This window comes from Monodelphis domestica, chromosome X, assembly GCF_027887165.1.
Source record: "Monodelphis domestica isolate mMonDom1 chromosome X, mMonDom1.pri, whole genome shotgun sequence".
NCBI lineage: Eukaryota > Metazoa > Chordata > Mammalia > Didelphimorphia > Didelphidae > Monodelphis > Monodelphis domestica.
The window spans coordinates 16,153,368-16,179,098 of record NC_077235.1 but is presented as its reverse complement, the minus strand read 5'-3'; the positions used below and the strand labels follow the sequence as shown (position 1 = coordinate 16,179,098).

The 25,731-nt window shown below is 42.2% G+C and overlaps 1 long non-coding RNA gene across 1 annotated transcript in view; it reads right to left on the bottom strand.

The window, feature by feature from the left end:
• Positions 1 to 25,731, bottom strand: part of LOC103103347 (uncharacterized) — a 308,316-nt gene that overhangs the window by 241,082 nt on the left and 41,503 nt on the right. The window contains exons 7-8 of the long non-coding RNA XR_008914376.1: positions 19,422 to 19,563; positions 2,357 to 2,454 (exon numbers count right to left, since the gene is read on the bottom strand). This is a non-coding gene — a long non-coding RNA (uncharacterized LOC103103347). The remainder of the gene's footprint in view (positions 1 to 2,356; positions 2,455 to 19,421; positions 19,564 to 25,731) is intronic.

Below are 25,731 nucleotides of genomic sequence, written 5' to 3'. Positions count from 1 at the left end.
GTTCCCCAAATTCTTTTGTTCCTTGGAGTTGTCACCTAGCCTGGTGGCCCGCCCAGGGATAACATCCTCAGAGTCCAGGGTTTATGCCCTGTAAAAGTTGTGGCACCAGGCTCTCAGTAAAGAATTCAATACGGGACTTACCCCTATCTTCATTCAATACTTGGTTTTTCAGACTATTTGAGAGTTCTGTGTTATTTTCAAGATAACAAATGGCAAGCCAGCCCGGATGCCCTAGTTATGGCTGCCTAAACCTATAGCCAGAATGACAACCAGAAGTGACGTATACACAAGAAGCCATTGAGCTCAGTCAGGAATCTGCTGGGTGGGTTCGTTTAGGTAATTCAAACTCACGGGAAAGGAAACTCTATTAATCAGGAACCAAGGAGACAGTCTCATTTCCAAACATTCTACAGCCTACATCCCAATGGGAATGCTGCCAAGTTCTTGTTCACATATGGACATAGTCATATATACATGATATATGATGGACCACTTACCTGGAATGTTAGAAAGTGTGTGGAACATCAATCAAATCTGGTTCCAAGGTAAGTCGGCCAAAATGGAGCCCGGGACAACCTGACCACAAGCTCCACCATTTATTAAGTTTTGTGTGTGATTGAGTGTTGGTACCTGTGTATGTGAGTGAAGCAGTATTTCTAGGAGAAGGAAGAGCGAGGATAGTATAGGTGACATGTGTGAATGGTTGGCTGAAAGCATTGAATGGGAAGCTTGAGTTGGAGTGTGAGAGTCAGAGTGTTCGCTAGAGGGTCTGTGTAATGGCTTTAAGGCTATTAAAACAGAGAAAGTGTCTTCTTGAATTGAAATGTCAGGGGTTAAATTCAAACGAGTTATCAGATTTGGTTTATGAAAGAGCTTCTCCTAGAAGCTGAAGAACTTAAGCCCTCCATTTCTTCTCAATGTTCTGTGGGGTTTGGGCTACACTGTATGTCTAGTGGATTTCCTTTAAATGTAGGTGATAGAAACGTTAGCAAATAATGTCTATTAAGCAGTCTTACAACAGTTCATTCCTCCGAAAAGCTAGAGAAAAGGGCAGGAGCTGGCCATCTGCACAGGGGATTATGGAACAGAAAGCCAAAAGAGGACCAGAAATTCTTGACTTTTTAGTCTAATCTATTCTTCCCAAGTTTAGCTAGGACTAATGTGTGAAATCGTATATATCAACCTCAGTGAATATTGAGTATTGCCAATGAGAAGCATTTTAATCGAGGTATTAACTTCGTTATTTGAATGCAGACATTACACATTTTTTGTCAAGTTGGTATTTGTTTTCAAATGGCAGGAGTGGTTTTTTCACATTACCGTGTCTGTGTGTGTGTGTGTGTGTGTGTGTGTGTGTGTGAGATCTCTGGAGTAAAGAAAGTTCATTTGAGGATGGGCAAATACGGTCCTTACTGTCTTTCAATCGTTGTCAAAGGACACAAAATATGGGGGGAAAGTCTTTGATTTAAATGCTTAGGAATCCCTGAACAGTTTTTAATTGAGCCTCAAATTTCCTCTCTAGGAGCAGCTTTAGCCATAGACCAAAGTGCTTTGAGGCAAGGAGAAGAGAAAGACAAATTGGCAGCCCAAAGGAAATTAGAGTAAAAAATGAAAAAAGGGAAGGGAATAGTAGAGGTGTTCCTAGTTAGAGGAAATTTTGATCCTCTTCCTTAGTAACCCTAAGTTTTGTTTTTGGAGAGAAAATGTTACCAGATTGAGTTTTTGAGAAAGGAAAAGCTTCATCTACAATAACCTGATTTGGGGCATTTTGAAGGTCAATTTCCAGAGTGCAACCATTTCAATAGATAAGTTTTTGTTTGAAAAGACCAGGGAATAAGGAGAACTAATTTTCCTTTTGAAGTGGAGAAAACTGATGGTTTTGTGTGCATTATTTCTGATGATCTTTGGCACATGACTACTAAAGAAAGAGACCTGGGAAATTCCTAAGACATTTCTATGAATGCCCTGGATTTTACCCCTCCCTCCCCCAGTTCTGGTATGGGGGTGAAGAGATAAAAACCTATGAAAGGGAAGATTTGCCTGAAGAGGTTTCATAGGAGCCAAAAGCCTAGACCAGAATTTACTGCAGCCCAGAAACTGAAGTATTATTCAAGGTGACATCTTTAAGAGATATACGAAGGAGTCCCCAACGTACGGAATCTGGAGAAGGATTGTTTCCTATCCTTTTCATTGACTTGAGAAATAATTCTACAGCAGAGGGAAAACTAGTTATTTGATCTCCCCTGAGAATTCTATTTACCTGGAGCCAAGGCCCATTAAGTAGAGAACCTAGAAAGGACAGACTTAGTCCCCATTTTGAGTTGAAGGAGGAAAGTTGAAAATAGGAGCACTTTACCTCGTTAGGAGGATGGAACGGAACATCTGTCCATTGGAGAAGTCACAGCAAAGATTCCAGAGTGCTGGGTGAAGACGTTAGGAAAGAAATGATGGAGCCTAGAAGGAATTGGTAGTAAGAAAGATAATCTTAGCATGGCGAGAGAGAATTGAGATCTATAGGTGAATTCTTTGGAAAGATCATGGGGAAAAGAAATGCTATGGAGGAAAATGGGTTAGGATACAGTCACAAGGGCCAATGGAAGGGCTGAGGAATGGCTTAGCTAAGTTTCTATCAAGTTCTACAGCTGACTGCTGATCTTTACCAACTTATACCTGACATTTGTATTCAAATTAGGGAGCTTTTCTCCCCTATTGTAAGTTACTTCCCACTTTTCTCCTGTTTGATCAAATGTTCTGTCATCCTATGATGAAATCCTCAGAAAGGCAAGGGCTAAGATATGGGGCTTATTTTAACAATCATTTTGGTCTACGGACTGGCATGATTATATTTGTTCAGGAGATAAAGGGGAATGAAAACAGTTTTTTATCCCGAACATCCCCACGTCCCCAAAATTAGATTGGGAGGGTGTGTATGTGTGTGTGTGTGGGGGGGGGTAGTGGGTGTGTGTATGGGTGTGTATGCGTGTGTCTGTGTGCTTGTTTGAAACTTTTAAATATGAATTTCAACATTGATTTGAAGGTGAAATTGTGGTTAAAGTTTTGAGTTTTTCTGACTATTTGATAGTTTGGCATTATTTCCAAGTTAACGAGTTCAAGGATGTTACTTTTGAATGAACAATTATAGAGAAATTCACAGTTTGAAAGATTCCAGCTCTAGGAAGAGGATTCTCCATTTTACCTAGCACATTTGCAAAATTAAATGGCCAAGACTGATGCTGTACATGGAATGTTGCAACTTGCATTCTTGCTATTGGGTTTAGACAGACATCAATATTTTAAAACACAAATGACATACACAGAGATTGAGAGATGCACAAACAGGCAGGCAGATAGATACATAAACTACACCGATAGGAACACAAAGGCATAGATAGATCGATAGATACATCGATAGATACATTGATTGATAGATAGATAGATAGATAGAAAGATAGATAGATAGATAGATACATAGATACATAGATAGATACATAGATACATAGATACATAGAGATAAGCAGAAGAGACTGGCTGGCAGACAGATAGATAGATATACATACAGACAGGCAGAGAGATACATAGAGGGCAGAAAGAGTCACCCAGAAAATATAGAAATATTGGTAGACAGAGAGCACACAGATAGACAGATATAAAAGAGAGAGAAAGAGAGAGAGAGAGAGAGAGAGAGAGAGAGAGAGAGAGAGAGAGAGAGAGAGAGAGAGAGAGAGAGAGAGAGACCAAGCAAAGAACAGACATGGACAGAAGGACAATCATAAAGAAAGAATTACATATATAGACAGAGAGATAGATATACAAACAGAGTGTAAACATGGAATCTGGAAAATTCAAACGTGTAGCATAGTAAGATCAGAAGTACCCCAAGGTTAGGACTAGCTTCTAAATTGAAGACTCAAAGTTTGTACTTGTTCCCTGTTTCTGTGAGAATCCACCCAGAAGGGAACCTCAGGGTAGCAGGTTCAGACTGAGTAATGGAGTCTCAAGTGATTGCTAATACTACTTGCATGGGACTAAGCAGATGGTAAGGACCCCATTTATTTTAGGTAGTCTCCCCTGTGGGGTCAGAGATGTTTCCCCAAGTAAATCCCCACCTGATCAGGGACCATCCTTTAGTCTCCACTGTCAGCAGCCCTTTCCCTTACACCCTCTCCTCAAGCTATGATTCTTTTCCCAAGCTTCATTGGATGCTGTCAGTAGAGTTTGAACACTCCCATTTTCTTTGTAGCTTGAGCAAAGTCAATCATCTTTCCCTGCCCCTGGATTTCCCCCAAATGGTGGAGAAGTTCCCCAAATTCTTTTCTTCTTTAAACTGTCCAATCTGGTGCTATTGCCTTTCCCAGGGGTCAGTGTCCAGAGCCACCAGAGTTCAGTCCTGGCACTCTCCGTAGCCTTGTGGCGCCCAGCTCTGTCTAGAGCCCTACTGTCACACTGACCCGCTTTTCCTTGACTAAAGAGTTAGTTTATTGACTATTTAATACTTTTGTGTTTTTACAAGTCAACAATAGTTAGATACATAGAGAGATACACAGATACATAGAGAGATACATAAACAGATACATAAAAACACACAAAATGATATATAGCCAGACCTGACTGACTGGCAGAAATACAGACAGATTCATAAGCTACACAGACAGTCAGATAGATAGATAGATTCGTATATACATCCATAAAGACATGGAAACATAGATATAGCCAGATGGTACTTATAGACAGAAGGACAGGCTGATAGACACACAGACAGGCAGGCAGATAGACAAAAAGGCAGAGAAACTAGTCCATCTCTTAGTCCTTCTGTATGTCTGTCGATCCACCTATCTGTGTCTCTCAGTCTGTTTTTCTCTCATTCTCTCTCTATATCAATCTATTGATCTAGCTGTATCTATCTATCTTTATTGCTATCTGTCTATCCCTGTCTACCTGTCTATCCATCTGCCTGAATTTCTGTGTCTCTCTCAGTTTGTCTGTCTCACCATTCCATCTTCCCTTGATCTATCCTTCCATCTAGCTGTCTCTGTCTGTCCCTTTGTATCACTCTCAGATATTCTGATGTTTTTTAATCTTTCAATGTCTCTGTCATTCTGTCTGTGTTTCTATGTCTTTTCGTTCTATCGTCCTATCTATTTATCTCGATCTGTCTGCCTGCCTGCCTGTCTATCTCTCTGTCTCTGTATGACTATGTGTCTCTCTATGTGCTATCTCTATATCCATCTATCTGCAATCCTACCTATCTGACTACTCATCTGCCAGTCATCCTGCCCATCTGTCTTTCGGTTTGTCTGTCTCTATCTCTCTGGATTCTCACGGGATCAGGAAACAGGTACAAACTTTGGTGTCTCCAACCCACAAGCTCCTCCGGAAACCCAGGCTACTCCAGATCCCTCTAGGCCACAAGTCTGAGGCTTCTTGATTCCAGGTTGACAATAGGAACACCTGGAAGTCCATTGACCTTTGATATATCCTCAGAGAGGGGATTGGAGAGATTGGTGTGAGAGCAAAAGTTTGTTCTAAAATTTTAACTCTGTCTTTGCAAGATAGGATAGGATTCACGGTGGTGGCAATCAAGAGAACACGTTATGCATCTTACATTCCTGTAATTTTTACAGCTGTGTAACAAATAACCAGATAAATAACAGACAATGAATCATATGGCATTTTATTAGTCTGTGCTATGATCTTCATTATGTGTCAAACTGCAAGCAATTCTTTTTCCTACAAAAAACCATACTTTGCCTCCATTAACGGCCACCATTGCCAAATACAGCTAGTGCGTCTCTTGATTTAATGCAGTGAATGTATTCACAGCATCAGCAATAAGGTGTGTCAACATGGAATCTTGAAACCACAAACTTGGGGCCTAGTGGGATCTGGTGACTCCCAGGTTTCAGGAAGAGCTTGTAGGTTGGAGACTCCAAAGATTGTACTTGTTCCCTGTTCCCATGGGAACCCACCCTGAAGGGAATCCCAGGTGAACAGGTACAGACTGAGTGGGGGACCCACAGGTGAATGACAATCCTCGTTAGGTATTCTCCCCTACTGTATCAAGAGACCTTTTCCCAAGAAGATCCACACCAGGCAGATACCATTTTTCAGTATCCTTTGTAAGCAGCCCCCTCTCTTGTCCCTAAACTTTGGCTAAGATACCTTTCCTAAGTTTCACTGTATCTTGTCAGTGATTTCCTTTGTAGATACAGCATTGTCACTCATCTTTCCCTGCTCCTGGATTTCATCCATATGGTAGAGAGGTTCCCCCAAATTCTTTTGTTCCTAGGAGTTCTCACCTAGCCTGGTGGCCCTCTCAGGGATAACATCCCCAGAATCCAGGGTTTATGCCTTTTATACAATGTGGGATTTATCCTTATGCTGATTCAAGACTTGGTTTTCAGACTATTTGAGAGTTCTGTGTTATTTCCAAGTCAACAAAGGGCGAGCCAGCCCGAATGCCCAAGTTTTGGCTGCCTAAACCTCTAGCCAGTTTGACCATCAGATATGAGGTACACGCAAGAATCCATTGAGTACAGTCAGGAATCAGCTGTGTGGTTTCGGATAGGTAAGCCAAACTCTCGGCAAAGGAACCTCTCTTTAATCAGGCAACAACTAGGCAATCGCATTAAGTGCATGCCCCAGCTTATACCCTAGTGGGCTTGCTGCCAAGTAAATGTTCACATCTGGACATAATTATATATGTGATATATGAAGGACCAGGTACCTGGGAATTTTAGAAGGAGTGTTCAACATCAATCGAAACTGTTTCCAAGGTACATTGGCCAAAATGGAGCCTAGTTCAATCTTACCAGAAGCTCCACCATTGACTAAGTTTTGTGTGTGACTGAGTGTTGGTAACTGTGTAGGTGAGTGAAGCAGTATTTCCTGTAGAAGGAAGAGCGACGATAGTATAGGTGACATGCATGTATGTTTGGCTGAAAGCTTTGAATGGGAAGCTAGAGTTGGAGTGTGAGAGCCAGAGTGTTCACTACTGCCTCTGAGTAACTGCTTTAAGGCTACTATAATAGAGAAAGTTTCTGCATGAATTTAAACGTCAGGGCTTAGGGTCTAAAGAGTTATCAAATTTGATGTATGAAAGAGCTTCTCAAGGAAGCTGAAGAAATTGAGTTCTCCGTTTCTTCTCAATGTTCCGTGCGGTTTGGGCTATACCGTATGTCTAATGGATTTCTTCTACATGCAGGTGATAGAAAAGTTAGCAAATAATTTCTATCAAGTTGTGTTACAACAGTTCTTTCCTCTGAAAAGCTAGAGACAAGGGCAGGAGCTGGCCATCTGCGCAGGGGATTATGAAACAGAAGGCCAAAGGAGGTCCTGAAGTTCTTGACTTACAGTCTAATCTTTTCTTCCCAAGTTTAGCTAGGACTAATGTGTGAAATCGTGGAATCAAGTGCAGTAAATATTGAGTATTGCTAATAAGATGCATTGTCCTCGAGGTATTAAGTTGGTTATTTGTATGCAGTCATTTCACATTTTTATCAAGCTGGTATTTGTTTTCAAAGAGTTAGGGTTAATTTTTTCAGATTACCGTGCATGTGTGTGTGTGTGTGTGTGTGTGTGTGTGTGTGTGTGTGTGTGTGTCAGGGTGAGGGTGAGTGATTTGTGGAGTAAAAAAAATTTCATTTCCGGAAGGGTAACTACGGACCTTACTGGTCCTTCAACTGCTGTTAAAGAACACGAAATATGGGGGGGAAAATGTTGTTTTAAAAGCCAATGAAACTGAATATTTTTTAATTGAGCCACAAACTTCCTCTCTAGGATCAGCTTTAGTCATAGGCGAACGTCCTTTGACGCAAGGTGAAGAGAAAGGCAAATTGGCAGCCCAAAGGAAATTGGAGTAAAAAAAGAAAAAGAGAATGAATAGTAGAGGTGTTCCTAGTTAGAGGTAATTGTGAACCTTTTCCTTCAGAACCCTAAATGTTGTTTTTGGAGAGGAAATGTTAGGAGTTTGAGTTTTTGAAAAAAGAAAAGCATCATCAACTATTACCTGATTTGGGGCATTTTGTAGGTCAATTTTCCGAGTGCAACCATTCCAATAGATAAATTTTTGCTTGAAAAGACCAGGGAATAAGGAGAACTAATTTTCCTTTTGAAGTAGAAAGAACTAATGGTTTTGTGTGCATTATTTCTGATGATCATTGGCACATGACCTCAAATAGAGAAAGGAATTCCCCACCTGGGAAACTCCTAAGACATTTCTAGTAACACCCTGGATTTCCCCCACACACACACAGTTCTGGAAGAGGGGTGAAGATATGAAAACCTATGAAAGTGAAGATGTCCCTCAGGATGTTTCTTAGGACGCAAAATCCTGGACCAGGTTTTCCTGCAGGCCAGAATCTGAAGAACTCCTCAAGGAGACATCTTTAGGAGAAATCCAAAGGAGATCCCACGATACGGAATCCAGAGAAGGATTGTGTCCTGTCATTTTAATTGATGTGAGAAATACTTCTGCAGCAGAGGGAAGAACTGCTTATTTGGTTTCCCCTGAGAATTCTATTTACCTGGAGCCAAGGCTCTTTAACTAGAGAACCTAGAAAGGACTGAGTTAGTCCCCAGACTGAGTTGAAGAAGGAAAGTTGAAAATAGGAGCATTTTACCTTGTTAAGAGGATGGAAAGGAACATCTGTCCATTGGAGAAGTTGCAGCAAAGATTCCAGAGTGCTGGGTTGTCTCAAAGTCGAATCAGAAGACGTTAGGAAAGAAATGATGGAGCCTAGAAGGTATTGGTAGTAAGAAAGATAATCTTAGCATGGCGAGAGAGAATTGAGATCTATAGGTGAATTCTATGGGACGATCGTGGGGAAAAGAAATGCTATGGGGGAAAATGGGTTAGGATACAGTCACAAGGGCCAATGGAAGGACTGAGGATTGGCTCAGCTAAGTGTCTGTCAAGCTGTACAGCTGACTGCTGATCATTACCAACTTATACCTGACATTCTTTTTCCAAATTAGGGAGCTTTTCTCCCCCATTTTAAGTTATTTCTCACTTTTCTCTTGTTAAAACAAATATTCTGTCATCCTATGATGAAATCCTCAGAGAGGCAAGACTTCGAATAAGGGGATTAATTTAGCAATCATTTTGATCTACAGACTTGCATGATTAATTATTTTCAGGAGTTAAAGAGGAATGAAAGCAGTTTTCCAATCCCTCGCTTCTGAACCTCCCCAAAGTTAGGTTGGGAGGGGGTGTGCGTGTGCGCGCGTGTGTGTGTATGAGTATCACATTTCTAATCTGGAGAATTTTTGAGCTAATTTCAATTTTGAAACTTACGTATTTGAAGTTCAAACTTGTTTTGAAGGTGAAATTATGGGTAAGGACTTGGGTTCTTCTGACGATTTGAAAGTTCAGCATTATTTCCAAGTTACTTTTGAAAGAACAGTTATAGAGAAATTCACAGTTTAGGAGATTCCGGCACTAGGAAGAGGATTCTCCATTTTGCCTAGCACATTTACAAAATTTAATGGCCAAGACTGATAGTCTAAATGGAACATTTCAACTTGCATTCCTGGTATAGGGTTTAGACTAACATCAGTACTGGGAACTCTTTTTGTCATATGAGTAAGCAGTACCTCTGCAATTCCGAACAACTAATAGGTGACACTGCCTGGTGTTTCAAAGTTTGAATCTATCCAATAATGTGGTCACTCTGATGCCATGTATAAATGAGAATGTGTCTCCTCTTGAAAATGGAGGCTACACAGATTGGCTAATATTACAGGAAGGGAATATAATGAATGCTTGAGGGGATGAGGCAAAGTCAGGACATGAAAGCATTGCTGGAGGAGTGGGGAATTGATCCAACCATATGGAGAGCAATTTGGGACTCTGCCCAAAGGGCGCTAAAAGACTGTCTACCTTTTGATCCAACAATGGCACTGCAGGGTTTGTAACCCAAAGAGATAATAAGAAAAAAGACTTGGACAAGAATGTTCATAGCTGGGCTCTTTGGGGTAGCCAAAAATTGGAAAAGGAGGAGATGCCCTTCCATTGGGGAATGGGTGAACAAACTGGTATCTCCTGGTGCTGGAATACTATGGTGCTCAAAGGAATAATTAACCGGAGGAATTCCACGGGAACTGAAAGGACCTCCAGGATGGATGCAGTGAGAGGAGCAGAACAAGGAGAACATTGTACACAGAGATGGATACAATGTGCTGCAATAGAATGGAATAGAATACTACATTAATGTCATTCTATGCCCATATGTATGAGAAAGAACATTATCCACATTCACAAGGAAAACTGTGAGAGTAAAAACATCCAAGAAAAACAACTGCTAGATTACAAGGGTCCAGGGGGTTAAGGCTGGGGATATAGACTCTAAATGAACATCCTAGTGCAAACATCAGCAACATGGAAAGAGGTTCTCATCAAGGACACGTGTCATACCCAGTGGAATCGCCCCTCAGCTTGGGGAAGTGTTGAAAGAATATGATTCTTGTCACCGAGGAGGAATAATGGGCTAAAATGACTGAATAAAAAATGAAAAGCAATAAAAAAGACAAGTGCTGAATAAAGAAATAAATAAAAGACAGGAAGATAGACAAAACGACAGAGAAACTAGTCCATCTGTCAGTTCTTTTGTATGTCTGTCGATCCATCTTTCTGTGTCTCTCAATCTGTTTTTCTCTAATTCTGTCTATATATTAATCTTTTGATCTAGCTGTATCTATCTATCTGTATTGCCATCTGTCTATCCCTGTCTGTCTGACAATCCATCTGTCTGAATTTCTGTGTCTCTCTGTCTATCACTCCGTTCCACCTTCCCTCAGTCTGTCCTTCCATCTATCTGTCTCTGTCTGTCCCTTTGTTTCACTCTCTGATATTCTGTTGTTCTACTAATCTTTCAATGTCTCTATCTCCCATTCTGTCTGTTTGGGGTTCTATGTCTTTTTCTTCTATCTTCCTATCTATTTACCTCTCTATCTGTCTCTCCCCCTGTCCATCTCTGTCTATGTCTGACTATGTGTCTCTCTATGTGCTATCTCTATATCCGTCTATCTGCCCTGCTACCTATCTGACTACCCACCTGCTAGTCTGCCTGCCTATCTGTCTTTCTGTTTGTCTGTCTCTATCTCTCTGGATTCTCACGGGATCAGGGAACAAGTACAAACTTTGGGGTCTCCAACCTACAAGCTCCTCCGGAAACCCAGGCTACACCAGATACGTCTAGGCCACAAGTTTAGGGTTTCTTGATTCCAGGTTGACAAGAGGGAAACCGGGAATGCCATTGACCTTTGACGAAGCTCTCTGTCTGTCAGTCCTCCTGTCTGTCGGTCCCCTTGGTCATCTCTCAGTCTATATGGATATAGAGCTAGAGATAGAATGTGTTTTGTAGCCTTGTGCCCTGAGGAACTGCACACTGCAGTGTTCTCCAGCAGTCCCTCCATCTCATTTCCTGGGAGGGATTGGTCTTGAATTGGACCGAGGCAGGGATAGGGATATTCCTCGCTACTGTTGTGTGTGATTGGCTTATAAATGGATCAATCCTGGGCTCAGGAGAGGCCATTCGCTTTGTCCCTCTCCTAACTCGGGATTGGTCGAATTCGGGAGCACTCCAAGGCAGGACTCAAAGGGGTGGGACTCCTGGAGCACACTGGGGGTTGTAGTTCCACAGGCGGTCACAACATTTGAAAACCCTCAAAAGATAGACGGACAGACCGATACATGCACCAAACAGCAGGCAGATAGACAGAATATCATAGCAACTAATCTGTCTGTCAGTCCTTCTGTCTGTCCAGTTGTCCATCTCTCCGTTTTCATAGATACATAGAGATAGTATGGCTTTTCGAGTGCTGTGGCTTGGGGAACTACATCTCCCAGCGTGCTCCAGGGGTCCTAACTCCTTATTTCCGGCGAGGGATTTGTCTTGAATTGGACCAGTTCTATGCTAGTGGAGGGAATGATGTCCAATATTTCCTTTACTGGGATTGGACTTGAAAAGTATTAATTCCGTGCTAAGGAGGGGTCATGGCCATTGTCCCTCCTCTATCTCGGGATTGGTCCAATTGAAGAACAATCACAAGCCAGGACTCAAATGGGTGGTCCTGCTGGTGCACACTGGGGGTTGTAGTTTGCCACGCTTCAACACCTTAAAACCCACAAAAGTCCGACACACAGGCTGAGACATGCACAAACAGGCAGGCTGATAGATACTGTCAACGTGGGATTTAGGAATCCCAATCTTGTGGCCACAGGTATCTGATGAACCCCAATTTTAGATTTAGCCTGTAGATTGGAGACTCCAAAAGCTTGTCCTTGTTCCCTGTTCCCAAGAGAAATCTACCCTGAAGGGAAATGATGAGCCTGGGTGAGATAAGCATATGCTAAGCACATTCTTTGTTTTAGGTAGCTTCCCCTATTGTATTAGAACCTTTCTCAGGAAGGCCAGACCTGGGCATGAACCATCCTTTAGTAACTATTGTAAGCATCCCCCTTCTCTTGCACCCTAGCTTCTGGCTATGATTCTTTTCCCTAGCTCCATTGTATCTTGTCACTGTAGTTTGAACACTCCCATTTTCTTTGTAGCCATAGTGATGTCAGTCATCTTTCCCTGCCCCTCCTTTTCCCAAATGGTATATAGGTTCCCCAAATGCTTGTGTTCCTCCGAGTTGTCATCTAGCGTTGTGGAGCTCCCTGGGATAAGATCCCCAGAGTCCAGGGTTTGCACCCTGAAAAGCTTGTGCTCCGACTCTGAGTAAAGGGCCAAATTGGACTTATTCCTATCCTGAGTAAAGACTTGGGTTTTCTGACTATTTAATAGTTCCATGTTAGTTCCAAGTTAACAATACATAGACTACACCGACAGAAATACAACAAGATAGATAGATAGATAGATAGATAGATAGATAGATAGACAGACAGACAAAAAGATAGAGACAGATAAAAATATGGATAGATAGGTAGATTGACAGTTGCACATACAGTGAGACAGACTTTTAGATACACAGAAAGGAAAACAGATAGACAAAATGACAGAGAAACTAGTCCATCTGTCAGTCTTTCTGTATATCTGTCGATCCTTCTCTCTGTGTCTGTCACTCTGTTTCTCTATAATTCTTTTTATATATCAGTCTACTGATCTATCTCTATTGCTATCTGTCTATCCCCTTCTGTCTGTCTATCCATCTGCCTGATTTTCTGTGTCTCTCTCAGTCTGTCTGTCTCTCCATTCCATCTTCCCTCGGTCTGTCCTTCCATCTATCTCTCTCTGTCTTTCGTGTTGTTTCACTCCCCGATATTCAATGTCTCTGACTATCTCTCATTTTGTTTGTGTTTCTATGTCTTTTGATTCTATCTTCCTATTTGTCTCTCTGTCTGTCTGTCTCCATGCCTTTCTTATCTCTCTGTCTGTGTCTATGTGTCTCTCTATGTGCTATCTTTATATCCATCTATCTGCCCTCCTACCTATCTGACTACCCATCTGCCAGTCAGCCTGCCTATCTGTCTTTCTGTTTGTCTGTCTCTATCCCTCTGGATTCTCACGGGATCAGGGAACAAGTACAAACTTTGGGGTCTCCAACTTACAAGCTCCTCCGGAAACCCAGGCTACACCAGACCCGTCTAGGCCACAAGTGTGGGGCTTCTAGATTCCAGGTTGACAACAGGAACACCGGGAAGTCCATTGACCTTTGACATTTCCTCAGAGAGGGGAATGGGGAGATTGTTGTGAGAGAAAAAGTGTGTTCTAAAATTTTAACTCAGTCTTTGCAAGATAGGATTCATGGTGGTGTGAATCCACAGAACATGTTCTACATCTTACATTCCTGTAATTTTTACTGCTCTTTAACAAATAACCAGATAAACAACAGAAAAGGAATCACATGGGATTTTACAAGTCTGTGCTATTATCTTCATCATGTGTCAAACTGTAAGCAATTGTGTTTCCAGTAAAAAACCATAGTGTGCCTGCATTAAGGGCCACTATTGGCAAATACAGCTCCTACTTTTCCTCACTGAATGCAGTGAATGTATTCACAGCATCAGCAATTAGGTGTGTCAACATGGAATCTAGAAACCACATACTTGGGGCCTAATGGGATCTGGTGAAGCCAGAAGGAGGAGCTTGTAGGTTGGAGACCCCAAAAATTGTACTTGTTCCCTGTTCCCATGGGAATCCACCCTGAAGGGAATCCCAGGTGAGCAGTTTCAGACTGAGTGGGCAACCCTTAGGTGAATGACAATCCTAGTTAGGTACTCTCCCCTATTGTATGAAGAGACCCTTTCCCAAGAAGATCCATACCTGGCAGGGACCATTCTTCAGTATCCACTGTAAGCAGCCCCCTCTCTTACAACCTAGCCTTTGGCTAGGATTCCTTTCCTAAGCTTGATTGTATACTGTCAGTGATGTCCTTTGTAGATACAGTAATGACAATCATCTTTCCCAGCTCCTGGATTTCCTCCATGTGGTTCCCCCAATTTTTTTTTACTTGGAGTTATCACCTAACCTGGTGGCTCTCCCAGGGATAATATCCACAGAGTGAAGGGTTTATGCCCTGGAAAAGTTGTGGCGCCAGACTCTGAGTAAAGGATATAATATGGGATTTATCCCTATCCTGATTCAAGACTGGGTTTCTCAGAGTATTTGAGAGTTCTGTGCCATTTCCATGTCAACAAATGGCAAGACAGCCCGGATGGCCAACTTATGGCTGCCTAAACCTCCAGCTAGTTTGACCACCAGATGTGAGGTACCCAGAAGAAATCATTGACCTCAGTCAGGAATAAGCTGGGAGGGTTCAGTTAGTTAAGCTAAACTCTGGACAAAGGAACCTCTCTTTAATTAGGAAGCAAGTGGGCAATCGCTTTTCCATGCATGCCCGAGCCTATATCCCAGGGGGACTGCTGCCAAGGTCATATTCATACATGTACATAGTTATATATATGATATATGATGGACCAGGTACCTGGGAATGTTAGAAAAAGTGTGGAACATCAATCAAATCTGTTTCCAAGGATAGTCGGCCAAAATGGAGCCCAGTCCAACCTGACCACAAGCTCCACTATTGACTAAGTTTTGTGTGTGACTGAGTGTTGGAACCTGTGTATGTGAGTGAAGTAGTATTTCTAGTAGAAGGAAGAGGGAGGATAGTATAGGTGACATGCATGTATGTTTGGCTGAAAGCGATGAATGGGAAGCTTGAGTTAGAGTGTGAGAGCCAGAGTGTTCACTACTGCGTCTGAGTAACTGCTTTAAGGCTATTAAAATAGAGAAAGTTTCCTCATGAATTGAAATGTCAGGGCTTAAGGTCTAAAGAGTTATCCAATTTAGTTTATGAAAGAGCTTCCTCTAGAAGCTGAAGAATGTAAGTTCTCGGTATCATCTCAAGGCTCTCTGGGGTTTGGGCTATGCTGAAGGTCTAATGGATGTCCTCTGAATGCAGGTGATAGAAAAGTTAGCAAATAATGCCTTTCAAGTTGGGTTACAACAGTTCATTCCTCTGAAAAGCTAGAGAGGAGGGGAGGAGCTGGCCATCTGCGCAGGGGATTATGGAGCTGAAAGCCAAAGGAGGTCCAGAAATTCTTGACTTTACTGTCTAATCTTTTCTTCCCAAGTTGTGCTAGGACTAATGTGTGAAATCGTGTATATCAAGTATAGTAAATTTTGATTATTGCCAATAAGATGCATTTCCTTCGAGGTATTAACTCGGTTATTTGAGTGCAGTCATTTCATATTTTTGTCAAGCTGGTATTTGTTTTTAAAGAACAGGAGTGGTTTTTTTCAGTTTACTCTGTGTGTGTGTGTGTGTGTGTGTGTGTGTGTGTGTGTGTGATTTCTGGAGTAAAGAATGTTCATTTGAGGATGGGCAACTACAGACCTGACTAGTCTTTAAATTGTTGTCAAAGGACATGAAATACGGGGGGAAATGCTTTGCTTTTAATGATGAGGAAACCCTGAACATTTTTTATATGAGCCACAAATTTTCTCTCTAGGAGTAGCTTTAGCCATAGGCCAAAGTGCTTTGAGGCAAGGAGAAGAGAAAGGCAAATTGGCAGCCCAAAGGAAATTAGAGTAAAAAATGAAAAAAGGGAAGGGAATAGTAGAGGTGTTCCTAGTTAGAGGAAATTTTGAACCTCTTCCTTAGTAACCCTAAGTTTTGGTTTTGGAGAGAAAATGTTACCAGTTTGAGTCTTTGAAAAAGGAAAAGCATCATCTACAATAACCTGATTTGGGGCATTTTGAAGGTCAATTTCCAGAGTGCAACCATTTCAATAGATAAGTTCTTGTTTGAAAAGACCAGGGAATAAGGAGAACTAATTTTCCTTTTGAAGTGGAGAAAACTGATGGTTTTGTGTGCATTATTTCTGATGATCTTTGGCACATGACTACTAGAGAAAGAGACCTGGGAAATTCCTAAGACAGTTCTATGAATGCCCTGGATTTTACCCCTCCCTCCCCCAGTTCTGGTATGGGGGTGAAGAGATAAAAACCTATGAAAGGGAAGATTTGCCTGAAGAGGTTTCATAGGAGCCAAAAGCCTAGACCAGAATTTACTGCAGCCCAGAATCTGAAGTATTACTCAAGGTGACATCTTTAAGAGATATACGAAGGAGTCCCCAACGTACGGAATCTGGAGAAGGATTGTTTCCTATCCTTTTCATTGACTTGAGAAATAATTCTACAGCAGAGGGAAAATTGGCCATTTATTTCTCCTGAGAATTCTATTTACCTGGAGCCAAGGCCCATTAAGTAGAGAACCTAGAAAGGACAGACTTAGTCCCCATTCTGAGTTGAAGGAGGAAAGTTGAAAATAGGAGCACTTTACCTCTTTAAGAGGATGGAAAGGAACATCTGTCCATTGGAGAAGTCGCAGCAAAGATTCCAGAGTGCTGGGTTGTCTCAAAGTCGAATCAGAAGACGTTAGGAAAGAAATGATGGAGCCTAGAAGGAATTGGTAGTAAGAAAGATAATCTTAGCATGGCGAGAGAGAATTGAGATCTATAGGTGAATTCTTTGGAAAGATCATGGGGAAAAGAAATGCTATGGAGGAAAATGGGTTAGGATACAATCACAAGGGCCAATGGAAGGGCTGAGGAATGGCTTAGCTAAGTTTCTATCAAGTTCTACAGCTGACTGCTGATCATTACCAACTTATACCTGACATTTGTATCCAAATTAGGGAGCTTTTCTCCCTAATTTATTTCCCACTTTTCTCCTGTTTGATCAAATGTTCTGTCATCCTATGATGAAATCCTCAGAAAGGCAAGGGCTAAGATATGGGGCTTATTTTAACAATCATTTTGGTCTACGGACTGGCATGATTATATTTGTTCAGGAGATAAAGGTGAATGAAAACGGTTTTTTATCCCGAACATCCCCACGTCCCCAAAGTTAGATTGGGAGGGTGTGTGTGGGTGTGTGGGTGTGTCTGTGTGCTTGTTTGAAACTTTTAAATATGAATTTCAACATTGATTTGAAGGTGAAATTGTGGTTAAAGATTTGAGTTTTTCTGACTATTTGATAGTTTGGCGTTATTTCCAAGTTAACGAGTTCAAGGATGTTACTTTTGCATGAATAATTATAGAGAAATTCACAGTTTATGAGATTCCAGCCCTAGGAAGAGGATTCTCCATTTTACCTGGCACATTTGCAAAATTAAATGGCCAAGACCGATGATGTACATGGAATGTGGCAACTTGCATTCTTGCTATTGGGTTTAGACAGACATCAGTACTGGGACCCCTTTTTGTCATTTGAGTAAGCAGTACCTCTGATAATCCCGAACAATTAATAGGTGACACTGCCTGCAGTTTCAGAGTTTGAATCTATCCAATAATGTGGTCACTCTTATGCCATGCATCAATGAGAATGTGCCTCCTATTGAAAATGGAGCCTAGCAGATTGGCTAACATGACAGAAAGGGAAATTAATGAATGCTGGAAGGGATGTGCCAAAGTTAGGACAGGAAGGCATTGCAGGTGCATTGGAGAATTGATTTAACGATTATGGAGGGCAATTTGGGACTCTGCCCAAAGGGAGCTAAAAGACTGTCTACCTTTTGATCCAACCATGGCACTACAGGGTTTGTACCCTAAAGAGATAATAAGAAAAAAGACTTAGACAAAATTGTTCATAGCTGAGCTCTTTGGAGCGGCCAAAAATTGGAAAAGGAGGGGATGCCCTTCCACCGGGGAATGGATGAACAAATTGTGGTATCTCTTGGTGCTGGAATACTATGGTGCTCAATGGAATAATGAATTGGAGGAATTCCACAGGAACTGGAACGATCTCCAGGAATGGAACACTATGCACATTCACGAGGAAAACTGTGGGAGTAGAAAAACCCAAGAAAAACAACTGCTAGATTACGGGTCCAGGGGGTTAAGGCTGGGGATATAGACTCTAAATGAACATTCTCGTGCAAACATCAACAACGTGGAAAGAGCTTCTCAACAAGGATACATGTCATACCCAGTGGAATCGCCCCTCAGCTTGGGGAAGAGTGTAAAGAATATAATTCTTGTCACCAAGGAGGAAAAATATGCTAAATTGACTAAAAAAATATGAAAAGCAATAAAATAGAAAATTGCTGATCCCGGCAAGAAAAGTTTGAGAATGATCAATTATCAAGACTTGGTTTTGGTCTCCAGCCGTTTCAAGATTTTGCATTTCTTCCTTGGCCTCAGGTGTCAGTTTCCTCCCTGAGGAGTCTACATCATTTTCTTTGAATGGGACCCAGGATGATGGTTGTGGGGTTCAGAGATGCACTCCTGGAGATCAGGAGGGATATCATTGGGAAGAATGCAAGACTCTGAAACTTGGCTTCAAAAAAAAAGAGACATTTTATTGATTTGGAAAGTCATGTTGAATGTAGTCAGGAGGCAGCCGAGGTGGAAGAGCATGGGTGCAAAAGCTGCTCCTTGGGAGGACAGCCAGACATCATGCCTCCATGCTGCGGTTTAGCTATCTTTTGACAGCAGTGAGGACAGGACCCAGGAACAAGGGGTTTGGGGAGGAGGTTTGTCCCAGGCCATGGGGCTAGTTCTTTCCATCTGCAACATTAAGGAAGGGGTGTTTCTCTTTGGCATCTCATTAAAAGGGTAAAGAAGAGTGAGTAGAACCAGTGAAAGGTGGGGACTGCAGCTGAGGAACAGCTCATCTCTCCACAGTTTGTGCAGTATCCTCACTAGAGTGCATGGGATCTCAATGGCGGCTAACATTCTGTGTCCTTTTGCCTCACTTTGTTTCATAGCCTGCCCGAGCAAATGCCATTCTTCTTTAGTAAATGCTCCTTTTTGGGAAATGTCAGGACAACAGGTTAAGATCCCTATGAAGTAATGCTCAGAGCTTAGCCTCTGAGCTATTGATTCCTTGCTTTCCTATTCAAGACTTCCAGCGCCTCATGGAAGAGTCAAAGAAAAAGGGTTTGGACGCATCATGCAGTCTGCCACAGCCACTCACCTCACTGGCCAAAGTAGAGGTCTGCCACTCCCCCTCCAATCTTGAACCAAATACATCTTCTGAGCCACCTGAACATCACAGGGACACCATCATATGCTTTGCTTGCCAGCAACCACTTGTTCTGATTTTCTAGGGTGGACAGCTGAGAAGAAGAATGGGAAAGATCGACTGATTGATGAATTCCATAGAGGGACAGACCAATGGACAGACAGATTGACAGACACTGGAGATCGAGAGAGATAAACAGATGCATACATAGGCAGAAACACACATATTTACTTATATAGAAACAGATACCCAGAGAGGACTGATGAACAGACAGATAGACAGACTGACAGGTACATAGACAGGAATGCAGTAAGACAGAGAAACAGATAAACAAAGCCTTATGTCTGTCAGTCGTCCTGTCTGTCGGTCCCCTTGTCCATCTCTCAGTCTACATGGATATAGAGCAAGATATAGTTTTGCTCTTCTTAGGTTGTCGCCTGAAGAACTGCATTTCCCAGTGTGCTCCAGGGGTCCCTCCCCCATCTTTCCTGGTTGGGATTGGTCTTGAATTGCACTAATTCTAGGCTTGGTCAGGAATGATGCTCCCTACTTTACTGTGCGTGATTGCTAAAGAGATGGACCAATTCTGGGCTAAGGAGGGGCCATGGGTATTGTCCCTCCCCGACGACAGGATTGATCGAATTCCGGACCAATCCCAAGCCAGGACTCAAAAGGTACAGATCCCTGGGGCACAATGGGGCTTGTAGTTCCCGAGGCTGTCACTACACTTGAAAACCCACAAAAGAAACACAGACAGGCTGACAGACACAAGAACCAGTAGGCGAATAGACAGAATAACAGATCAAATAATCTGTGGGTCAGTCTAGCTGTCTATGTCTCCTTCTACATTGAGAGATCAGGTGGGTATTCAATGGTTGTGGCCTACTGGACTATATCTCCCAGCATACTACAAGGTTCCCTCCCTCTTATTTCCTGAGAAGGATTCCCTTGAATTTGACCAATCCCCTGCTGGGTAAGAGATGATGCCCAGTTCCCTTTTATGGGATTGGTTTTGAGATGGACCAATCCCATGCTAAGGAGGGACCATAGACAAAGTCCATCCCCCAACACAGGATTGGTCCAATGCAAGACCAATCCCAAGCCAGGACTCAAAGGGATGTTACCACTAGGTCACATTGGGAGTTGTAGTTCCCCAGGATGTTACAATACTTTAAAACACACAAATGACATACACACAGTGTGATCCATGCAAAAACAAGCAGGCAGATAGATACATAAACTACACCAATAGGAACACAAAGACATAGATAGATCGATAGTTACATCGATAGATAGATAGATAGATAGATAGATAGATAGATAGATAGATAGATAGATAGAAAGACAGATCAACAGACAGAGAGATAGAAAGGTACATAGAGAGACAGAGAGACAGATAGAGAGAGATATTTGTGTATCCCTGTCTACATGTCTATCGATATGCCTGATTTTCTGTGTCTCTCTCTGTCTCTCGATTCCATTTTCCCTCTATATGCCCTTCCATCTATCTGTCTCTGTCTGTCCCTTTCTTTCACCTTCCCTCATCCTGTAGTTCTATTAATCTTTCAATGTCTCGATCTCACATTCTGTTTCTGTTTCTATGTCTTTTTGTTCTATGTTCCTATCTATTTATCTCTCGATCTGTCTGTCTGCCTGCCTGTCTATCTCTCTTTCTGTGTTTGACTACGTGTCTCTCTATGTGCTATCTCTATATCCATCTATCTGCCCTCCTACCTATCTCACTACCCATCTGCCAGTCGGCCTGCCTATCGGTCTTTCTATCTGTCTGTCTCTATCTCTCTGGATTCTCACGGGATCAGGGAACAAGTACAAACTTTGGAGTCTCCAATCTATTAGCTCCTCCGGAAATCCAGGCTACACCAGATACGTCTAGGCCCCAAGTTTGGGTTTTCTTGATTCCAGGTTGACAATAGAAAAACCGGGAAGGCCATGGTCCTTTGATATTACCACAGACTCGGGAATGACGAGATTGGTGTGAGAGCAAAAGTGTGTTCTAAAATTTTAACTCTGTCTTTGCAAGATAGGATTCACGGTGCTGTCCATCAATAGAACACTTTCTACATCTTGCTGTCCTTTAATTTTTACAGCTGTTCAGCAAATAACCAGATAACCAACAGACAATGAATCACATGGGATTTTACAAGTCTGTGCTATGATTTTCATCACGGTCAAAGTGCAAGCAATTCTGCTTCCAGCAAAAAAAAAAAAACGATACTGTATCTACATTAACAGACCACCATTGGCAAATACAGATTCTACTGTTTCCTGATTTGATGCAGTGGATGTATTCACAGCATCGGCAATAAGGTGTGTCAACATGGAATCTAGAAATCCCAAACTTGTGGCCTAGTGGGATCTGGTGAAGCCCAGATTTACGGAGGAGCTTGTAGGTTGAAGACCCCAAAGTTTGTACTTCTTCCCTGTTCCCATGGGAATCCTCCCTGAGGGAATCCGAGGTGAGCAGTTTCAGACTGACGAGGGACCCTCGGGAGAATGACAATCGTAGTTAGATAGTCTCCCCAATTTTATCAAGAGACCCTTTCCCAAGAAGATCCACACCTGGCGAGGACTATTCTTCAGTATCCACTATAAGCACCCCACTCTCTTAGACCCTAGCCTTTTGCTAGCATTCCTTTCTTATGCTTGATTGTATTCGGTCAGGGAATTCCTTTTAGCTATAGCAATGTCACTCATCTTTCCATGCTCCTAGATTTCCCCCATGTGGTAGAGAGGATCCCCAAATACTTTTCCTCCTTGTAAAGGAGATCTGAGTTGGAAATTGCCCAAGCCTTGAGATATTCAGTCAAGGGAAATGCTAAGCCACAGACAGATAAAACTTTGGGACCTGTCCAAGGTCCCAACTACTAACAGATAAACTTCAGGACGAAGGTCCCAGGTGCAAAAAAACTCGGAAACTTTCCAACAAGAGCATGCAACAGATAATGGCCTGGAATGAGGAAGGGAGGGGGGTTATTCATGCTGAAAAGTATTTAAGACTGAATCTTCAGGAGGGAACTCAGAACTCTTTTGGCTGAGTTCCCAGTAGTGCGCATTAGTTCAATAAAGGGCCCTTTCTTTGCCTGATTGCGTTGTCCAGGGATCTTCCTTGGTGGTGGGTAAAATCCCGGACCTTAACACTTACACTTGTCATCTAGGCTAGGGGCCATCCCTGGGATAACATCCCCAGAGTCCTGGGTTTATACCCTGTAAAAGTCGTGGCACCAGACTCTGAGTAAAGAATACAATAAGTAAAAAAGTGTGGAATTATCAACCAAATCTGGTTCCAAGGTAAGTCGGCCAAAATGGAGCCCGGGACAACCTGAACACATGCTCCATAACTGACTAAAGTTTGTGTGTGACTGACTGTTGGTATCTGTGTATGTGAGTGAAATAGTATTTCTAGTAGAAGGAAGAGCGAGGAGAGTCTAGGTGACATGCATGTATGTTTGGCTGAAAGCGTTGAATGGGAAGCTTGAGTTGGAGTGTGAGAGCCAGAGTGTTCACTACTGCGTCTGAGTAACTGCTTTAAGGCTACTATAATAGAGAAAGTTTCTGCATGAATTTAAACGTCAGGGCTTAGGGTCTAAAGAGTTATCAAATTTGATGTATGAAAGAGCTTCTCAAGGAAGCTGAAGAACTTGAGTTCTCCGTTTCCTCTCAATGTTCCGTGCGGTTTGGGCTATACCGTATGTCTAATGGATTTCTTCTACTTGCAGGTGATAGAAACGTTAGCAAATAATGTCTATCAAGATGTATTACAACAGTTCATTCCTCTGAAAATCTAGAGACAAGGGCAGGAGCTGGTCATCTGTACTGGGGATTATAGAGCAGAAGACCAAAGGAAGACCAGAAATTCTTGACTTTACAGTCTAATATTTTCTTCCCACCTTTTGGTAGGAGTAATGTGTGAAATCGTGTATATCAAGTGCAGGCAATATTGAGTATTGCTAATGAGAGGCATTTTCTTCGAGGTATTAACATGTTTATTTGTATGCAGTCATTTCACATTTTTATCAAGCTGGTATTTGTTTTCAAAGAGTTAGGGTTAATTTTTTCAGATTACCGTGTGTGTGTGTGTGTGTGTGTGTGTGTGTGTGTGTTTGTGTGTGTGTGTGTGTAAAACTTTTAAATTTGAATTTCAATATTGTTTTAAAGGTGAAATTGTGGTTAAAGACTTGGGTTTTTATGACTAATTGATAGCTCGGCATTATTTCCAAGTTAACAGGTTCAAGGATGTTACTTTTGAAAGAACAATTATAGAGAAATTCACAGTTTGAAAGATTCCAGCACTAGGAAGAGGATTCTCCATTTTACCTAGCACATTTGAAAAATTTAATGGCCAAGACCGATACAGTGAATGGAACGTTGCAACTTGCATTCCTGCTATTGGGTTTAGACGAACATCAGTACTGGGACCTCTTTTTGTCATTTGAGTAAGCAGTACCTCTGCCAATCCCGAACAACTAATAGGTGGCTCTGCCTGGTGTTTCAAAGTTTGAATCTATCCAATAATGGTGTAACTCTGATGCAAAGTATCAATGAGAATGTGTCTCCTCTTGAAAATGGAGGCTACACAGATTGGCTAACATGACAGCAAGGGAATATAATGAATGCTTGAGGGGATGAGGCAAAGTCTGGATGTGAAGGCATTGTTGCTGGAGTGGTGAATTGATCCAACCATTCTGGAGGGCAATTTGGAACTCTGCCCAGAGGGCGCTACAAGATGGTCTGCCTTTTGATCCAGCCATAGCACTGCAGGGTTTCTACCACATACCCATAATAAGGACAAAGGCTTGACCAAGAATATTGATAGCTGCTCTCTTTGGAGTGGCCAAAAATTGGAAAAGGAGGGGATACCCTTCAACTGGGGAATGGCTGAACAAATTGGGGTACCTGTGGGTGCTGAAATAGTATAGACCTCAAAGGAATAATAAACTGGTGGAATTCCACAGGAACTGGAAAGACCTCCAGGAATGGATGCAGAGTGAGAGAAGTAGAACCAGGAGAACATTGTACATAGAGATGGATGCACCGTGGTACAATGGAATGGAATGGAATGGACTTCTTCATTAGTGTCAATGCAATCATCCTAAATCACCCGGCAGAATCGATGAAAAACAACACTATCCACATTCACAAGGAAAACTGTGGGAGTAGAAACACCCAAGAAAAACAACTGCTAGATTACAAGGGTCCAGGGGGTTAAGGCTGGGGATATAGACTCTAAATGAATATCCTAGTGCAAACATCAACAACAAGAAAAGAGGTTCTCCTGAAGGACACATGTCATACCCAGTGGAATTCCCCTCGACTATGGGAAGGGTAGGGCAGGGGAAGGATTGAAAGAATATGATTCTTGTCACCGAGGAGAAATAATGTGCTAAACTGACTAAATAAAATCTGAAAAGCAATGTAAGAAGACAATTTCTGAATAAAGAAATCAATAAAAGGCTGGCTAGAACAGTTTGAGAAGGATCAATTCTCCAGACTTAGTTTCTGGTCTCCAGCTGTTTCAAGATTTTGCATTTCTTCCTTGGTCTCAGGTGACAGTTTTCTCCCTGAGGAGACGACATCATTTTGTTGAATGGCACCTGGAATGATTGTTGTGGGGTTCATAGATGCTCCACTGGAGCTCGGAGTTATATCATCGTAAGAATGCAAGACTCTGAAACATGGCTTCAAAAGAAAAGGGGACATTTTATTGATGTGAAAGTCATGTTGACTGTGGTCAGGAGGCAGCCAAGGTGGGAGAGCTTGAGAGCAAAATCTGCTCCTTGGGAGGAAGGCAACACAGCATGCCTCCATGCTGGGGTTTAGCTATCATTTGACAACAGTGAGGACAGAAACAAGGGATTTGGGCAGGAGGCTTGCCCCAGGCCATGGGGCTGGTTCTTGGCATTTGCAGCATAAAGGAAGGGGTCTATCTCCTTGGTCATCTGATTCAAAGGGTAAAGAAGAGTGAGTAGCAGCAGTGAAAGGTGGGGCTGCAGGTGAGGAACAGCTCAACTCTCCACAGTTTGTGCAGTATCCTCACTAGAGTGCATGGGACCTCAATGGCGGCTAACACTCTATGTCCTTTTGCCTCACTTTGTTTCATAGCCTGCCCGAGGAAATGCCATTCTTCTTTAGTAAATGCTCCTTTTTGGGAAATGTCAGGACAACAGGTTAAGATCCCTATGAAGTAATGCTCAGAGCTTAGCCTCTGAGCTATTGATTCCTTGCTTTCCTATTCAAGACTTCC